The 17,426-nt window shown below is 40.5% G+C and overlaps 1 protein-coding gene across 11 annotated transcripts in view; it reads right to left on the bottom strand.

The window, feature by feature from the left end:
- Positions 1–13,631: 13,631 nt before the first annotated feature.
- The window catches only part of PDE5A (phosphodiesterase 5A), a 196,353-nt gene continuing 192,558 nt past the window's right edge, over positions 13,632–17,426 (bottom strand). For 10 of the 11 annotated variants that reach the window (XM_072625338.1, XM_072625340.1, XM_072625348.1 and 7 more), the window contains 2 exons: positions 14,656–14,753; positions 13,632–13,975 (listed from right to left, as the gene is read on the bottom strand). The gene's annotated coding sequence lies outside the window, so the exon portion shown is untranslated. Of the gene's footprint in view, positions 13,976–14,655; positions 14,754–15,935; positions 16,120–17,426 lie in introns of all 11 variants that reach the window. The other variant, XM_072625339.1, reaches the window with a different exon arrangement.

Raw genomic sequence — 17,426 nt, 5'->3', positions numbered from 1 at the left:
CCATAACTCAGGCCCCCTTGGGAGGCAGCAGTGGAGGCAGTGGCAGACCAGGGCTCCCCAAGCAGGCAGGAGCCTAATCCATTGTTGAAGGTCTCTGCATAAACTCCCTGAGGGAACTGAGCCTGAGAGGAGGCCCTACCCCCACCTGAGCACCTGAACTTGATCTCACACTGAATAGCAGCTCCGCCCCCGCCCCAAGCCCTGAGGTTGGGAAGCAGCATTTGAATCTCAGACTCCAAGTGCTGGCTGGGAGGATCTGGAGGTGAAGTGGGTATGAAGAGAATATTCAGAAGTCAAGTCACTGGCTGGGAAAATGCCCAGAAAAGGGAAAAGAAATAAGACTATAGAAGGTTACTTTCTTGGTGAACAGGCATTTCCTCCCTTCTTTCTGATGAGGAAGAACAATGCTTACCATCAGAGAAAGACACAGAAGTCAAGGCTTCTGTGTCCCAGCCCACTCAATGGGCTCAGGCCATGGAAGAGCTCAAAAAGGATTTTGAAAATCAAGTTAGAGAGGTGGAGGAAAAACTGGGAAGAGCAATGAGAGACATGCAAGCAAAGCATGAAAAACAAGTAAACACCCTGCTAAAGGAGACCCAAAAAAATGCTGAAGGAAATAACACCTTGAAAAATAGGCTAACTCAATTGGCAAAAGAGGTTCAAAAAGCCAATGAGGAGAACAATGCTTTCAAAAGCAGAATTGGCCAAATGGAAAAGGAGGTTCAAAAGCTCACTGAAGAAAATAGTTCTTTCAAAATTAGAATGGAACAGATGGAGGCTAATGACTTTATGAGAAAACAAGAAATCACAAAACAAAACCAAAAGAATGAAAAAATGGAAGATAACGTGAAATATCTCATTGGAAAAAGAACTGACCTGGAAAATAGATCCAGGAGAGACAATTTAAAAATTATGGGACTACCTGAAAGCCATGATCAAAAAAAGAGCCTAGACATCATCTTTCATGAAATTATCAAGGAAAATTGCCCTGAGATTCTAGAACCAGAGGGCAAAATAAATATTCAAGGAATCCACAGAACACCGCCTGAAAGAGATTCAAAAAGAGAAACTCCTAGGAACATTGTGGCCAAATTCCAGAGTTCCCTGGTCAAGGAGAAAATATTGCAAGCAGCTAGAAAAAAACAATTCGAATATTGTGGAAATACAATCAGGAAACACAAGATCTAGCAGCTTCTACATTAAGGAATAGAAGGGCATGGAATATGATATTCCAGAAGTCAAAGGAACTAGGACTAAAACCAAGAATCACCTACCCAGCAAAAGTGAGTATAATACTTCAGGGGAAAAATTGGTCTTTCAGTGAAATAGAGGACTTTCAAGCATTCTTGATGAAAAGACCAGAGCTGAAAAGAAAATTTGACTTTCAAACACAAGAATGAAGAGAAGCATGAAAAGGTGAACAGCAAAGAGAAGTCATAAGGGACTTACTAAAGTTGAACTGTTTACATTCCTACATGGAAAGACAATATTTGTAGCTTTTGAAACTTTTCAGTATCTGGGTAGTCGGTGGGATTACACACACACGCACACCCACACGCACACACACATAGAGACAGAGTGCACAGAGTGAGTTGAAGAGGATGGGATCATATCTTAAAACAAAATGAAATCAAGCAGTGAGAGAGAAATATATTGGGAGGAGAAAGGGAGAAATGGAATGGGGCAAATTATCTCTCATAAAAGAGGCAAGCAAAAGGCTTATTAGTGGAGGGATAAAGAGGGGAGGTGAGAGAAAAACATGAAGTTTACTCTCATCACATTTCACTAAAGGAAGGAATAAAATGCACACTCATTTTGGTATGAAAACCTATCTTACAATACAGGAAATTGGGGGAGAAGGGGATAAGCAGGGTGGGGGGGATGATGGAAGGGAGGGCATGGGGAGGAGGGAGCAATTTGAGATCAACACTCATGGGGAGGGACAGGATCAAAAGAGAGAATAGAAGTAATGGGGGGCAGGATAGGATGGAGGGAAATATAGTTAGTCTTATACAACACGACTATTATGGAAGTCATTTGCAAAACTACACAGATTTGGCCTATATTGAATTGCCTGCCTTCCAAAGGGAAGGGGTGGGGAGGGAGGGAGGAAAAGAAGTTGGAACTCAAAGTTTTAGGAACAACTTTCGAGTACTGTTCTTGCCACTAGGAAATAAGAAATACAGGTAAAGGGGTATAGAAATTTATCTGGCCCTACAGAACAAAAGAGAAGATGGAGACAAGGGCAGAGAGGGATGATAGAAGAGAGGGCAGATTGGTGATAGGGGCAATTAGAATGCTCGGTGTTTTGGGGTGGGGGGAGGGGACAAAAGGGGAGAAAGTTTGGAACCCAAAATTTTTTAAAATTGAATGTTAAAAGTTAAATAAATAGATTTAAAAAGTAAAAAATAAAATTAAAAAAAAAACAAAACCAAATGAGAACAGTAGGGGAAAAACATAAATAAAGGAGAGTTATAGAAGATAGATTTAGAAAAAAGAATTAGCCTGGAGCAAGAGGGACAGAATTTTACCCATGGGAGAACATGCCTAAAAATTAGAATTGACTAAATAGAAGCAAATGACTTCATGAGACAAGAAATTTTATTTTTTCTTTAAAATTAAGTAAAAGGACTAGAAGGTAGAAGAAAATATAAGGTATAGAAAAAAGCAATTACTCAAGAAAACAAAGCAAGGAGAGATAAACAGGAAAAGGTAAGTAAAAGAAATTAAGAAGAGAGACTTTAAGAATCATTGAATTACTTGAGAGCCATGACCAGCAAAAGAGTCAAGATATAATATTTTTAAAAAATCATAAAATTGCTCAGATCTCCTAAAACCACTGAGCAAAGTAGAAATGGAAAGAACCCAACAGTTACCTCCGGAAGGAAACCTCAAATGAAAACTCCCAGGAATATTATAGCAGAAATCCAGAGCTTCCAAGTTAAAAGAATATACACATATATATACATATATACACATATACATATATGTACATATATACACATATATACGTATGTACATATATACACATATATATACATATATACACATATACATATATACATATATGTACATATATACACATATATACGTATGTACATATATACACATATATATACACATATACATATATACATATATGTACATATATACACATATATACGTATGTACATATATACACATATATATACACATATACATATATACATATATGTACATATATACACATATATACGTATGTACATATATACACATATATATACATATATACACATATACATATATACATATATATACATATATACATATATATATATATTGCTAGCATCCAGACAGAAAGAATTCAGATACCAAGGAGTCATACTCAGGCTCACACGCAATTTAGAGGCACCATTTTAAAGAAGAGGAGAAGAATACAATATTCTAGAAGGCAAAAGATCTAGGCTTACATGCAAGAATAAATTACTCAAGAAAACAGAATATAATCCTACAGGGAAAATAGTGGACTTCTAAGTATTTCTTATGAAAAAAAAACCCAACTAGATCCACACATAAACTTTGAAATACGAACTCAGGAATCAAGAGAAATATAAAAAAATTAAACATAAGCAAGGAATCCTAAGAGGCTAAGCGACATCTCCCCCACTCTACCCTTCCTGTCCTCTGACATTCCTCCCAATCTGGTGCAGGCCCTCAGCACTACTGAACTGTTGCAGTGGCTGCTGATGGAGGGGATGCTGCCTGGCTCCAGTCTCTCTCCACTCCAGTTCAGCCTCCAATGGCCACCAAAGTGATTTTCCTAAGACGGGGGTTCAATCGTGGCACCCTTACCTCCAATCAATAAACTCCAGTGACTTCCCTCCCCATTGGGAGGGATCCCTCCAGGATCCAATACAATATGCTCTGTTTACCATTCAAAGCCCTCTGTCACCTGATCCCCTTCTATCTTACAACAACATACATTCTTTGATCTAATGACTCTGGGTCCCTGACTGCTCCACAGATGAGACTCTCTATCTCTTGGCTGTGGGCATTCTTTCTGGATTTGTCTCCTATCTGGAATACTCTCCTTCCTCTGCTCCAGATGCTGACCTTTCTGGCTTCCTTTAAATCCCAACCCAAACCCCTTCTTCTACAGGTCTTCCCCAACCCCTCTTAATTCCAGCGCCTGCCTTTGGTTAATCATTCCCTATTCTGTATCTAGTTGGCTTTGTTTCTACTAGTTTGCACGCTGTCTCCCCCATTACACTGTAAGGTCCTTGAGGGCAGGGCCTGTCTTTTGCCACTTTTTGTATCCCGGGCATTTAGCACAGTTCCTGGCACACAGTAAACACTTAATAAATGTCGATAAATTGACCTGTCAAACTTTGCAAGGCATTTCCAATAGAAATTATGTTGTTTGGCCAGGAGATGGCCCTCCTACACAACAATTCTAAGTGGAAACAATATAGTTTGAGACAACAGAGGGCTCTAGAGAAAACTGGGAAATTAGTGTAGGTTTTCAGAATCCCAATAATATACACACAGACCAGAATTGAGAAGCAAAAACGATTCCAGGAACCGTCTAGTCCTACCCTTTCATTTTACAGAGGATGACAGTGAGGCCCACATACAGCAAGGGCAGGCAATGTCAAGGTAACTCAGGTCATCTGGGCTCCAAACCCCAGTCTCTAGCCCTCTAGGCACTGTCGCTCTCAGTTCTTGCCCATAGGTCACAGCTCTAGACCTTGAAAGGACCCGTCCAATCTCCTCTTTTTACAGATGAGGACACTGAGTCCCAGGAGGCTAGATGACTGTCCCAGGGCCACAGAGATGGTATCAGAGGCAGGCTCTGAAGCCATCTCCTTCAAATCCAGGCAGCACTCTTTCCTTGTCCCGGCATCTTTTCCAGGTCATTCCTTCTAGCTATTTTGAGATAACTTAAAGCAAAGGAATAAATTTCTAATGGAGAAGTTTCTGGTAACAGATTCATAGAGACATAAAATCTCTCTCTGAGGAAGTCAGTCAATGAGCCTTTATGAAGCACCTACTATGTTCCAGACACTGTGCCAAAAGTGCAGGGGATACAAAAAGAGGCAAGACTCATTCTTTGCCCTCCAGGAGCATACAACCTAATGGTGGAGACAGATTACAAACACATATATACAAATCAAGCTACATACAGGAGAACTAGGAGACAGCTGAGGGGAGGCACTGGTCCTAGGAGGGATTGGAGAAGGCTTCCCAGAGAAGGTGCGGGTTTTATCTGGGACTTAGAGTAAGTCAGAGAAGCCAGAAGGCAGAGAGGAGGAGAGAGAATGTTCTAGGCATGGGGGACAGCCAGAGTAAATACCTGGAGCTGAGAGAGGGAGGGTCTTGTCCATGGACCAGCCAGGGGTGAGTGTCACTGAATGGAGGAGGGCATGTTGGGAAGTGAGGCGTAAGAAGTTTGAAAAGGTAGGAAAGGGGCTGATTATGAATGCCAAACAGAGCATTTTGTATTGGATCCTGGAGGCACTAGGGAGCCATGGGAGTTATAGAGTTGAGGGATGACATGGTCAGACCTGCATTTTAGGAAACTCACTTTGGTGGATGAATGGACTTAAGTGGGGAGAGACTTGAGGCAGGCAGATCCACTGGTAACTAGTGTAACATTCCACGCATGGGGTAATCAGGGTCAGCTCATTGGTATCAGGAAATCAAAAGACTTGCTGCCCAAGATCACATATTTGGTCAATAAGCATCAAGCACCTATCATGTACCAGTGCTAAGTTCTGAGGATCCAAAAGGAGATAAAAGATAGTCCCGCACCTCAGAGAGCTCACAGCATAATAGAGGAGATAACATTTTTGTTGCACAACCACGAAGTACAAGCAAAATGTATGCAGGTTAAATGGAGGGTGTTCTCAGAGGATTGGGTGGGGTGCAGAGGGCATTGGCTTCTTGCAGAAGCTGGGATTCGTGTAGCTGATTAGCTGAAGATGCAGGCCATGAATCCAGTCCTCCTGATTCTGAGGCAGTGCAGGAGTCATTTTGGGAGGCAGCCCTTTGGCTTTCCCATCACGCCTTCCTCCCCTCTGAAAGCTCATCTTGCCTCTGGCCACATCTTTCAGAGGAGAGTTTGTGTCTGGGTCAGCCTTGGAGATATGGAACCAGACGAAAGATGGACTCAAGCATCTGTCTCCAGCGGTCTTGTGCTTCTGGGAGGTAGTCAACATTTATGAACCCCTCTGGGTAACGTCTTCCTATCTCTAGCCATAGGATCATGGAAGACAGAAGTGTGAAGGGACCACAGAGGCCAACTAGTCCCACCCTTTGATTTTACAGATAGAGAAATGGAGATAAAGAGAAGGTAAGTTCCTTATTCAAGGTCACTAAGGTTAAAAATACTTAATCTGAGCTTTGAACTTTTTATTTATTTGTGTTTATATATATATTTTTGGTGTTTTCTGGCTCAAAATTTAGAGCAGCTTTGATCAGGCATGCACAGAAAGTAGGAAATGAAGGTCAAAGGTCAACAGCATTTTTGGATCAGGAGGATGATGGGATATTCCCACCCATACCAGAGAAAACTCCTGTATCCAGGAATATGCTGAAGCCTGCTGAACTACCGCTCAAAAGTTGATTGTTAAATTTTCAGTGTGAGCCTTTACTCCTTGGAAATCAGCATACACTACAGATGACAGCTGGATTCTTTGTACTGCTGATTGTCTAGACTTAAAGTTCAAATGTTAGTAACGCTGATTACATTCCTCCCCACCCCAGTCGATTGTTAAATGTTTGCCCCACCTTTACCCACCAAAAATGTCATAATTTCGGTCATCCCAGACTGCAACTACTAGGAGAAAAGGGAAAAGATTCTGAAGTTGAATTTCATCCCAACTCAGTTCAATTCAAATCAGCTGGTATTTACCACACACATATAATAAGTCAGGCACTGTGCTAGAGTTGTCTGATTCGTACAGTCAGGACTCTCTGAGCTTTAACATACTGGGCAATTGGTCCTCCAGTCACTGCTTGAAGACCTCTAATAAGGCAGAAACCCCTGCCTTTGGAGGCAGCCCGTGGTCCTTTGGGATAACTGTCATTGCTGGGAAGCTTTGCTCAGCGGCAAGCCTAAACTGGCATCTTGGCAATATCTATGCATTGCTCCTGGTTCTGCCCATTGGGACAAAACAGAACAAGTTTAACTCTACTGCACGTGACAATCCTTCAGGTATTTTCAGACAGTTATACTGTGCCTGGAGGTTTCTGTTCTCAGGATCCTTTCCTTTCCCTGATCCTCAGACATCATGAACTCAAGGCCCTCCTGCTAGCCTTTCTCTGGACACTCTTCAAATGCTTAATGTTCTCCCTCCACTGTAGCACCTGTCAACTGAACCAAACTGGCCTCTAACCTGTGGCTGATAGGAGCCGAACAGGGCAGGTCAGAGGCAAGAGAGTCAGGAATCAAACAGAAGTTTACTTTTGAAGTAAGGGAAACAGTTTGCAAGCAAGAAGGGGAATTAGACACATGTTGGGGCCTTCCCCATAGTGGGGGGGACCTGTGTTAGTGTGGGGAGATCTCAACATTTGTATCAGTGACTGCACAGTGAGCTGTAGCCCTGAGAGTGAGAGATAACAGAGTGATGAGAGAAGTTTGATTCATGGTGGAGCTTCATGACTAGAACATGAATATAGCAGGTGCTTGTCGGAGCTCACAGAACTCCCGGTGCTGCTCAAAGCAAGGCAATCATTGTATGAAACAATTCTGGGATTTTGCTGTGGCTGAGATCTTCTAGAGGGTGAGAGCAAAGGATTGTTGTCATGCCAAGCTCAGGGCACAGCATACTTGCTAGGCCTTAGCTCTGGAGAACAGACTATCTCCTGATATCGTGACATTTTCCCCTTTTGGCCAAAGGGAGGGGGTCTGAAGGAAGCCTTCTCGTTTTGGGCCAATAAAGGAGAGCAGGTAGAAGCCAAGAAGCCATTTGGGCCAGGACTACATGTTGCCCAGAGGGTTAATTCCTTGAGGCACCTATTGGAAAGTAGGTATCATTGCTAGCCATTGTTTGCTTCCAAGCAGAAAGCGGGGAGGGAAGAATGTACAGGGAGAAAATATCAATACACCCTTGAATCCAGGCCTTGGCGCTTGGGCACACAACAAAAGAGAAGAGGTGGAAAACCTAGAATGATATACTCAGTCCTTGTCCAGAATCTTGGGACAGCTGGCTTATCTGGATGTCAGCTGCTTCTGGGTCTGTAGAGTAGACCAATGCTTCTTAAACTGTGGGTCATGATCCCATATGGAGTCACAGAACTGAATGTCGAGGTCCTGAAAAATTTGACAGTAAAAGGTTTGTGAACATGCAATGACAAAAAAGAATTCAAAACCAAACATAGTGAAGTTGAGATATTTCTGGCGGCATTTGCTTCATGTTGTATCACACAACTTTGCTGCAACCTTGGCTCTGAACATGGCATGACAAAGTGGCGAGCACTTTGCATTTCTTATGCTGTCATGCCACACAATGCCAACGAATGTTGTCAGAAACACCTCGGCTCAGATTCAAGACTATTGTATATTATGAATTGCAGATTTCTTACTCTACATGCAAAATCATTAAATGAATTTTGACTTGGGATCAGGACAGAATTTCCAACAATTTCTGAAATGGCCTTAAACAGACTTCTGTCATTTTGTACTGTGTATTTATGTGAAGCGGCATTCTCAGCATTGACAATTATAAAATTAAAACACTGATCAACTGAAAAATGTTGAGGAAGCTCTACATCCTGCAGCATCAAATATTCCACCAACATTTAATTCTTTATGTGAAAATAAACAAGCACATCCCCCTCATTAGTATGCAAATTTGCTTTTGTCTTTAATACATGGTGAAATTATATGTATACCAAAGAATTGTTTTAAAATCAATTTCTATAAGATTTATTATCAGTAAATGTTTAATTTGTATACCTATTTTATATACTTATATAACTGGGGTTGCATAAAACTTTCTTGGGTGAAAAGGGGCATAAGAGGGAAAAGTTTACGGAGACCTGCACTAGATGAATCTTAAGGTCCCCAGAGGGTTCTGCTGTTCACTCAGGAGCAGGGGCTTTCTTCAGATGATCTAGGAGTCCACACCCACAAGTCTGACAGCTGTGGAAGCAGTCAGAAGGACCTGGTAGGGGCCCTGAGAAGACTTATGGGCTGACAATTATGAGAAAACTCCTTGTATCCATTTTTGGATCTGAGTTTCTGGTCAGCATGACATCCTTAGTTAAGGGGCTCTAAACAGCACTCAGAGATGGTTCAGTGTCCCAGCAGGGCAGAGCTAGGTGCAAACAATGCAATCAAGTTTTCTCATGATCATAATGACATTACGTCAGGTCACTTTAATGTCATATTACAAATCAAACTACTTAAGAGCTCATAATGGAGTAGTTTTGAGAAGGGAAATTTACATGTCATCAAGGGAACCAAGAAAACTTAAACATAAACATCTTGAAATAAAAGACCAAAGCAGTACAATAGTTATTACCAATATTAACTAGTATCAAGTCTCCTTGTATCCTAGTAACCTGTTCTCAATGTCCATTTAAGCAGAGCATTTTGGGTCCCAGATGTCTCGTGTAGTTATCTGGTTCCTAGATATTAAAAATTTATGAGCTCTTCTGCCCTTTAAAATTATCAGAAGATACTTTAATAATAGGAAAATCATTTTACTTTCTTTACCATTATCCATACAATTTACATATCACTTCCTTAATCATTAATCAATAAAGCCATAATTCAATTTTGAGAAATTATTAGAAGTTAAAACTGAAACCCAAAACCTGAATTTCCATGATAGATAAATTTGGAAGCCAACCATATAATCTGTATAGAGTTCTTAGGGGAAAACAGTTTAATCCCATTGCTTTTCTCAAAATTTCATACTACATTTAACTAGGTAACTTTGACTTTGTCTTATTACTTTGTTTATTATTTCCCCCTTCAGAAGAAGGATGACATTCTTATCCTATAATTTGACGCATGCTTCCATCCTATTACAGCAACTCAGAGATGTTCCAGTATCAGTTTATTATAGAAGTTGCTATAAAAGGAAACAAAAATCATTCATCTTATCACCTCTGACATCTTAAAACCTCTTTAGAAAGATCAGGTATGGAACAATTACATTCAATTAAAGAAATAATAATACAGTGCTTAGCCGATGCCAGTCCCTGTGTGAAGCACTTTAAATCATTATACATATTTTTATCCTCACAAAAAGCCTGCTAAGTGAGTATAACATTGTTTTTCTCTTTACAGATCAAGAAAATGGGGCAGAGATAAGATAACTTGCCCAATATTAAACAGATACAAATTTCTGCAACTGAAACATAATACCAACCATCCTACTATGGTCTTCAATTTCTTGCCCAAGACTGAAGTCATTGACAGTGTTTCTTAGGTTCCTTTTACTGGAATCATTTATTTGTGCCCAGATGAATAACAATAAGTAAATTTGTGATGTCTTAGGTAAATGCCCCAGGAAGAAAATGGATCTCTCTATTGTCATTAGGTGGACAATTCTCCCTGAACAGGGAATTAACGAATGTTACCCTTCTCTTTTTCCTTTCCCCTTGCTGAATGATCTCTCATCCAACAACTTCTGCCTTTAGAGGATAAAGAGCCTCTTCCAATTTAAAGCACCCAACTTCCTCCTCTGCAGGAAGAGCCTTTGTTTTTAATCTTTATTTTTTCCCCACTTTATTATATTTTGCTTTTTTCCAATTATACATAAAGGCAATTCAGCATTCACTTTTATAAAATTTTGAGTTCCAAATTTTTTCTCTCTCCCCTCCCCAAGATGGCATGTAATCTGATATAGGCTATACATGAACAATCATATTAAATATATTTCCACATTAGTCATGTTGTGAAATAAGAGTCAGAACAAAAGGGAAAAACCACAAGAAAGAAAAAAAATAAGCAAGAAAAAAGAAAATAGTATGCTTTGATCAGCATTCAGACTCCAAAGTTCTTTCTTTGGAGGTGGAAAGCATCTTCCATCATGAATCTGTCAGAGTTGTCTTAGATTATTTTATTGCTGAGAGGAGCTAAGTTTATCAGATTTGGTCACTGCACAGTGTTGTTACTGTGTGCAATGTTGTCCTGGTTCTGCTCACTTCACTCAGAATCAGTTCCGGTTCATGTAAGTTTTTACAGGTTTTTCTGAAATCCTCCTACCCATCATTTCTTATAGAACAGTAGTATTCCATTACATTCACATACCACAACTTGCACAGTCATGCTCCAATGGATGGGTGTCCCCTCAATTTTGAATTCTTTGCTGCTACAAAAAGAGCTCTTATAAATGTTTTTGTATGTGTGGGTCCTTTTCCCATTTGTATGATCTCTTTGGGAAACAGACCTAAAAGTGGTATTGCTGGGTCACTAGGAATGCACAGTTTTGTAGCCCTTTGGGCATAGTTCCAAACCTCTCTCCAGAATGGTTGGATCAGCTCACAGTTCCACCAACAATGGATTAGTGTTCCAACACTCCACATCTTCTCCAACATTTCTCATCTTCCTGTTTTGTCATGTTAGCCAATCTGATAGGTGTGATGTGGTACCACAGAGTTGTTTTAACTTTCATTTCTCTAATCAGTAGTGATTTAGAGCATTTTTTCATGTGACTATTGATCATTTTAATTTCTTCATTTGAAAATTGATTGTTCATAACCCTTTTACTAGAGCCTCTGTATTAAAGCTCTCATTGTATGGCTATCATTTTCTCCCCCACCCCGTTTTTTTTCTTAATCAAGTAAACTAATGGTTTATCTGTTTTATTATTATGATTATTAAAAACAGTTCCTGGTTTTATTTATTAATTTAATAGCTTTTCTTTTAAACTTTCAATTTGGTTAAGTTCTTTGATTATCAGGATTTCTATTTTGATATTTATTGGAGAGATCTTAATTTGCTGGTTATCTTATTTTTTTTAGTTTTGTGCCTCATTCACTGTAGCTCTTTCTCTATTTTTTGTGATGAAACAGACTAGATACATAAGATCTTCTCTGATTATTGCTTTGGCTGCAACTCACAAATTCTGGTAGGTTGTCTCATTACTGTCATTATCTTTAATGAAATTATTAATTATTTCTATAATTTGTTCTTTGACTCACTTTGTCTTTAATATTGTTATTTACTAATTAATTTTTAATCTTTGCTTCAAAGGTCCTTTATTGAATGTAATTTTCATTGTTTCCTAACTGGTAAGTAATACACTTAATGATAATTAAATAATACATTTAATACATTGGTAAATAATACAATTTAATAATGCTTTCCTGCATTTATTTGTAAGGCTTTGGTATCTTCTTCTGTTTAATGGGTGAGTTCATGTCATTCATATTCACAGTTATCATGGCTAATGTGTGCTTCTTTTTTTCTCTATATTTTTTTGTTTTCTTCCCAATAACATGGAAAAACAATTTTTAACATTCTTTAAAAAAATTCACTCCCAAATTCTCTCTCTTCCTCCCTTCTCTCCCTTAGTTCCCCTTTGAGAAAGCCAACAATTTGTTATGGGTAATACATGTGCAGTCATGCAAAACATCTTTCCATGTTAGTCACATTGTGAAAGAAAATAAGCTAAAAAACTCCAGAAAAAACAAAGAAAGTAAAGAAAAAGGATGTTTCAATGTGCATACAGACTCCATCAGTTCTTTCTCTGGAAATGGATAGCATTTTCATCGTAAGCCCTTCAGAAACTTCTTGTCTCAGTATTACTGAGAACTGCTTGATTGCCACACAATATTGATGTCACCATATACATTGTTCTGCTTGTTTCACTTTGCATCAGTTAATTTAATTAACTCTTCACCCTCCGCCTCTCATCTTCCTGTCAAAGTCCAGCTCATATCCCATTGGACAGGACCCTTTCCACTCCCCCCAGCTACTAGTGTTTAAGCTAGGACATCACCTTCCATCTGCCCTGTTTGCATTTTCTGTGTGATTTTCATGGATCCCTTCTTAGAATGTGAGATTCTGAGGACATGTACTATTCTTTATATGTCCAGCACTTAGGACAGTGCCTGGCACACAGTAAGTGCTTAATAAATGTTTGTTGCCTGAATGAATGGATTTCAGATGTGGGAGGAGGGAACTTTCTTTTCCTATTCCTCTCATCCCCTTGACCCCACCTCCCCACAGGTGCCCATAGCAGCTTTCTGTATAAACACATTGCTGTTGGTGACATGTGCTTGTCTGATAAGCCTGAGAAGAGTCCTCAGGCCCTTGGAAGCCTTCTGTTACTTTGCCGTTTCCCTCCAAGAATGCAAGTAATTGATGAGTAGTCCTAAGAAATGAATATTTGCAGCTTTGGTAGCCCCCTTGTGAGTTCCTGGGAAGAGATGCCATTTGAGTCAATCTGTGGAGGGTGAGTAGGAATTAACCAGCTAAAGAAGGGGATGAAAAATATTGTGGTTACGGAGAATGGAATGAACAAAGGCGAGAGGTTGGAAGAGGGTAAGGGCATATTTTGGAGGAGAAGGTATGTTGTTATGTAATATGGGGACAAGTTATGTGCCTGTTTCATTAGCTCATTCATTAAACAAACAAATTGAACATTCACCCTGTGTAAGACACCTTGTGTTGCTATGTCACTGAAGTCAGATTAAAAGGTATTTGGCCATTTTTATTTTCCTTAAAAAAAAAAAATACTACATGTTCACTTGGTAAGCTATGACAATGCCATACTGTAATGAGGTCTGGGCAGATACGTGCAAAACAAAGTCAATCCAATTTGGCATTTGCTTCTTTTACTTTGGTGAGACTCAACATTGCAACAAAGTCAGTCAATGGATTTAGGGGAAGGAATCCAGCATTAAGTTTATATGTGGTCAAAATACCAAAAACAAAACCCAGTTTTGTTGGAAGTGTTTTGGGTCATGCTCGCCAGGATGACTTCCAAGATTATTTGCTGCTTGTCTTGTATCTCTCCCTTTTGAATTTAATGGTCTGAAAGTTAATAAACAATGGAAATGACTCATTAAAACTTACATATTAACAAGTGAGGGGAAGTGAGTGAAGGGAAAATCAGTATTGATAATAATTTAAAAAAATCAGTTAATGGTAAATACTTTCTTTTTCTAGGACAGTACACACATAGAAAGAGAAGTATTCTTCTCTTAAGAGATTTATGGTTCAAATTAATTCATTTTTTGAGATAGTAATCAATTTTCCATCCCTGTATTGGCACTTCTAGTCTAAAATACCTTGATTAGGAAAGGAAAAAGGAAACAGACCTTTACTGAGCACCTACTGTGTGCTAGGCATCATGCTAAGCACTTTACAATTATTGTCTCATTTGAGGTAGGTGTTATTATTATCCTCATTTCCAGGCTGAGGAAACGAATCAGGCAGAGGTGAAGAGAGCTGCCCAGGGTCACACAACGAGCAGATTCAAGGAATGATCAAGGTTTCAACAGGAATCCTTCATTAACTCATCCTTCTTGCGCATGATGCTATCACTTCGGTTGAGTGTTGGATGACTTCAAGCATCCTGGGCTTTGTCAGGATGAGCACAGATTCCTTTAGTTAGCAGCACAATTCAGCAGGCATGAGCTTTAAGATTTCCCAGTTGTTAAGGCTTTTTTATTCTCTCTAACATACCATACGATTTTTAAATGACTCCTCACCATTTTATCCTTATCCCACTCAATTGTTGTACTACGGCGATTGATTTCTTGCTCCGGTTTCTGCTTGTCTGGCAGCTTTATTTCCACCACTTTACGATCTGTGAAATCAGAGACATGACAGCTCCCAGATTAAGGTTCCTTAGATTTGCATCCTGGCAGCCTTCCCTTGTGAGGTGAGGGCATTTTAAAGAGCAGAATAAGCACATTAACCTCCTGTAAGAAGCCTCCTATGGCACCTCAGTGTGTGTGTGCGTGTGTATGGAGAGGGAGAGAGAGAGAGAGAGACCTTGGAGAGGACAGTTGGTGCTCAGCTGTCTTTTCTGTTCTCCACGTTGTTCTTTAGCTAGGATCATACGGTCATAGCTGGAAAGGACCTTAGAAGCCATTAAATCCAGCCTCCTCATTTTGCCAGCAAGGAAACAGGCACATAAAAATCAAGGGACTTGTCCAAAGTCACAGCTAGGAAATTACTAAGGCAGAATCTGAACCTGGGTCTTCCTGACTTGAAATCCAGTGCCCAGCTAACTATCAGCCAACGCTGTGAAAGTAATTCACTTCAGTCCCTGAAATTAATGAGTACCTACTGCATTTCAGGGCTCTCTGGATGGCATTGGGAGGGATGAAAAGCTTGACTAAGATGTGATTTCTGTCCTCCTAGCTAACTGGCATAGTGGGTGAAGCACTGGAGCTTCAGACACCTACTGTCTGTGTGACCCTGGACAAGTCACTAAACCTGTTTGCCTCAGTTTCCTCATCTGTGAGATGAGGATAATAAAAGCACCTCCCTCTCAGGGTTGTTGGAAGAATTACATAAGACAATATTTGTAAAGCACTGAGTATAGCGCCCGGCACGTAGGAAGCATTTAATGACTGATTGTTTCCTTCCTTTTTTCTCCCCTCCTGGACCCCCATCCAGATGACTTGAATACTCCCCTTTACATGATAACTGTGTCAGGAAGATGGAGAACAGATGCTATGAGAGATGGGAGAGGGCAGGGCTGAGGTCAGTCAGGGGCATCCAGAGACACTTCCTGGGAGAGGGAATGAATGGCTGGGGCATTGGAGGGTAGTGAGGGACATTCCCACTCTGCCCCACAGGCACAGCATCAAGAAGGGTCAAGGAAAGGGAAACAAACATTTATCAAGTACCTACTTGTGCCAGCTACCAGACTAAGGACTTTACAAATATCTCATTTGTAAGGTCCAGGAGGTAGGTGCTGTTATTATCCTCATTTTACAGATGAGGAAACTGAGTTAGGCAGAGAGGTGAAATGACTTACCCAGGGTCACACAGCTAGTGTCTGAAGCCAGATCTGAACTCAGGTCTTCCTGATTCCAGACCCAGCACTCTATCCACTGAGCCATCAGCTACCCAGAATGTGTTCAAAGGGCACAGAGGAGAGTTGGGTTTGTCTGCGGCATATGTGGTGATAGGATGCATGCAGACAAGGTGGAGAACCAGCCCTGTAAACAATGAATAGAACAGTCCTAGAAGCTTTTGTTCCTCATCCCTACTTCTAGTAGAAAGAACATTTCATTCCTCCTAATGTAAGACTGATTGAGTTACTTCCCATGCCTTGAATGAGAGATATAACTAGGACAGGACTCCTGGGCTTTGGCCCAGGGTAGTGACATGAGGGGGTTAGACGCCACATAAATCAGTCCTGTTCCCTCACCTGGTTCTGGCCAACCCAACCAAGGTCCCATCACCATGATGCCCCTTCCCAAAGGATTCACCTTTGTCCTTAAACAGAAGAGGGGCCTCTCTGGATGTTATTGTATTTATTTTTCTAGCCTGATTCATCCATGGTTAGAGTATCCTCTCAGTTGCTCCCACCTCACCCTAATCAATTATTTTTGTTTCAGAGGAGAATAATTCCTAGTAATAGCTCTGCCCTGGTGAGTCTCTCTTCCCTTTTTATCAACAAGGAAGAATCACCAAAATCAACAAGGAAAGAGCTAGAACTACAATCAGTGACTGACTAGATGAGAGTTTTCTCTTTTGACCTCAGTTTCCTCTTCTGTAAACTGAGTGGGTTGGATGAAATGATCCCTAAGATCCCTTTCAGGTTTAAATTCATAATCATTTCCTTCCTTCCTTCCTTCCTTCCTTCCTTCCTTCCTTCCTTCCTTCCTTCCTTCCTTCCTTCCTTCCTTCCTTCCTTCCTTCCTTCCTTCCTGGGGGGCCACCTCTGGTTGTCCTGATATATATCCTGCCACCTGAACCAGATGGCTCTGGAAGAGACTGTGAGGCTGATGTGTTTGTACAGTCCTCTTCACTTAAATCCAATTCACTTGCAGATCATGGCATCATCTTCCTGACTTAATGGTCCTCTTCCAGAACAAATGACAAAGAAGAACCACAACCCCCTTCCCTCCCTCCTTCTTCCCCCTCCCTCCCTTCCTCCCTCCCTCCCTGCCATCTTCTTTGCCTCCTTCCCGACTCCCTCATTTCTTTCTGACAATGTTCTCTTCTTCCAACTGTTACCAGAACCTACTAACATGTGTTGGTAAAGAGCTGATGGAATTTGGTAAATTACTGGCGTCTTCTTGGAGTCACCAGGAGCCCTGAAATTAAATAACTAGCCAGTAAAATCTACCCTCTTTAAGCAATCAGCAGGGAATTACAAAGATCAAAGCTTGACATCACCCTTAGGTGACTTGGAAGCAGACAATGGATAGCACTAGAGAACCCAGAATGATTAGCATGAAGAAGCTGGGTATATAGGAGATCACCAGAAATATCCTCAGCCACCATCTGGCCTCCCGGG

This window comes from Notamacropus eugenii, chromosome 7 (assembly GCF_028372415.1).
Source record: "Notamacropus eugenii isolate mMacEug1 chromosome 7, mMacEug1.pri_v2, whole genome shotgun sequence".
Lineage (NCBI taxonomy): Eukaryota > Metazoa > Chordata > Mammalia > Diprotodontia > Macropodidae > Notamacropus > Notamacropus eugenii.
The sequence above is the reverse complement of the archived record's forward strand: the minus strand, read 5'-3'. Positions and strand labels throughout refer to the sequence as shown.